Below are 2,837 nucleotides of genomic sequence, written 5' to 3'. Positions count from 1 at the left end.
TTCCTGCTTCCGATGTGAGGGGGCAGCCGCGTCACGCGCTATTTATACTGCTGCGCCCGCGGCGCGGGTTCCCGTGCAGGCGAAGTTTTAACTCCCACGCGATACCCGCGCTCGCCGGCGTCACTGCCGGGTGATCCCGGTAGCAAAAGCAGCTGCTGCACGTGCAGTAGTAGTAGTAGCAGCTACTACATGTGTAGTTGCTACCAGAGGTGGGACAAAGTCATTGTTATGCAAGTCCAAGTCGAGTCTCAAGTCATCAAATTCATGACTCGAGTCTGACTCGAGTCCAAGTCACATGACTCGAGTCCACACCTCAGAGGTGGGACAAAGTCATTGTTATGCAAGTCCAAGTCGAGTCTCAAGTCATCAAATTCATGACTCGAGTCTGACTCGAGTCCAAGTCACATGACTCGAGTCCACACCTCTGGTTGCTACTGCTACACAATGTAGCAGTAGCTGCTACATTGTGTAGCTACTACACGTGTAGTAGCTACTACACGTGTAGTAGCTGCTGCACGTGTAGTAGCTACAGCACGTGTAGTAGTAGTAGTAGCTACTACACGTGTAGTAGTAGTAGCTGCTGCACGTGTAGTAGCTGCTGCACGTGTAGTAGCTGCTGCACGTGTAGTAGCTGCTGCACGTGTAGTAGTAGCTACTACACGTGTAGTAGTAGCTACTACACGTGTAGTAGCTGCTGCACGTGTAGTAGCTGCTACACGTGTAGTAGCTACAGCACGTGTAGTAGTAGTAGTAGCTGCTACACGTGCAGTAGCTGCTGCACGTGTAGCAGCTGCTGCACGTGTAGTAGCTGCTGCACGTGTAGTAGCTACTACACGTGTAGCTGCTACACAAGCCGGACGTGAGTAGGTTAAACGTTGAGTTTTATAAGGGCACCACGGGGTGAGCAGCCCCTCCCCACCCAGCCCCACCCCTCCCACCCTCCCCACCCAGCCCCTCCCTCTCCACCCAGCCCCTCCCCACCCTCCTCTCCCCACCCAGCCCCACCCTCCCCACCCAGCCCCTCCCCACCCTCCCCACCCGGCCCCTCCCCACCCTCCCCTCTTCACCCAGCCCCAGCCCTCCCATTTTTGGATGCACGACGGACGGACACAATAATCCCCTGTGGGCTGGTGTAACCAGGAGGTTCCTACCAGTATAACGCACTTAGCTATCTTAATCCTGGAAGCCACACTGTGAGTCGTCGGACTATTTTGTGTTTTATTTTCAAGAGGATCCTACCGTTGGGGGTTGTTGTTGTTGTTGTTGTTTTTTTACTACAGATGTGTTCAGCCAATAATATAATGACGAGCGGCTGCGGTGTTCACACACAACCAGAGCAGAGCGTGACAAGCGAACGTCATTGACGACGCAACGCGCCATCCCACAGATACGAAGGAGACGAAGCAGCGGCGATGCACGTGTGTAGAGACAGCACTAGCGGTCGCAGGGGGTAACGACAGGGGAATCAGCATGGTAAGAGACTAGGGGCCACAGGGGGTAAGAGGCCGTCCATAAATGACGTCACGCGATTTTGGACGATTTTTGACCCCCCCCCCCTTCGTCACATGGCGTCACAAAAAGTCAGACCCCCCCCCACTCAAATATGACGTCACAAAGCTTTGCCCCCCCCCAAATAAACATGCTTCAAATCGCTTTAAACTATTGTCATTGTAGTGCGTATTTAATGTGGCGCTGCACTCTGATGTTGTAAGAGAAAACATTTATTGAAAACTTCAATTTAATTAAGTAGAACGTGTTGTCTATATTTATTTAAAGTTTCGCATTTTGATGTGACGTCACATTTCTCAACCTCCCCCCCCCTCGTCACACATCGTCACAAATGTCTGACCCCCCCCCCCCAGGTGCATGACAGTACTGGTGGGGGGGGGGGGCAGCACTTGTGGGGGGGAGGGGGCTGTACTGGTGGGGGGGGGGGCAGCACTTGTGGGGGGGAGGGGGCTGTACTGGTGGGGGGGAGGGGGCAGCACTTGTGGGGGGGAGGGGGCAGTACTGGTGGGGGGGAGGGGGCAGTACTGGTGGGGGGGGGGCAGCACTTGTGGGGGGGAGGGGGCAGTACTTCAAGTTCAAGTGCATGTATTAGGTATATAGCCCTGTGAGCCATTCGGCTCTTGAATCGGGTGCAACCGCAACAAACAAAAAACAAAAACATGAACAAAAACATCTTAAAGTGAATATGTGACTAAGTGCAAACAGAAATCCAAGAAAAGACAGCAAAATATTGCAGAAAAAACACCGTACACCAACATTGTGGGGGGCAACTCTGGTGGGGGTGAGGGGGCAGTCTTAGTGGGGGGGAGCACTTGTGGGGGGGAGGGGGCAGTACTGGTGGGGGGGGGCAGCACTGGTGGGGGTGAGGGGGCAGTATTAGTGGGGGGGAGGGGGTAGTATTGGTGGGGGGGGGCAGCACTTGTGGGGGGGGGGGCAACGCTGGTGGGGGTGAGGGGGCAGTATTAGTGGGGGGGAGGGGGTAGTATTGGTGGGGGGGCAGCACTGGTGGGGGTGAGGGGGCAGTATTAGTGGGGGTGAGGGGGCAGTATTAGTGGGGGGGAGGGGGTAGTATTGGTGGGGGGGGCAGCACTTGTGGGGGGGGGGCAACGCTGGTGGGGGTGAGGGGGCAGTATTAGTGGGGGGGAGGGGGTAGTATTGGTGGGGGGGCAGCACTGGTGGGGGTGAGGGGGCAGTATTAGTGGGGGGGAGGGGGCAGTATTAGTGGGGGGGGGGCAGCACTGGCGGGCCTCTTGGCGCCGTGCCGTTGCTATGCGGAAGCGTGGTCACGCCCCCAGTCGGCATGCCTCGCAACTCGCAACCAATCAGCG

This window comes from Lethenteron reissneri, chromosome 55 (assembly GCF_015708825.2).
Source record: "Lethenteron reissneri isolate LAM-NWPU_2019-01 chromosome 55, ASM1570882v1, whole genome shotgun sequence".
Lineage (NCBI taxonomy): Eukaryota > Metazoa > Chordata > Hyperoartia > Petromyzontiformes > Petromyzontidae > Lethenteron > Lethenteron reissneri.
This window is presented reverse-complemented; position numbering follows the sequence as displayed.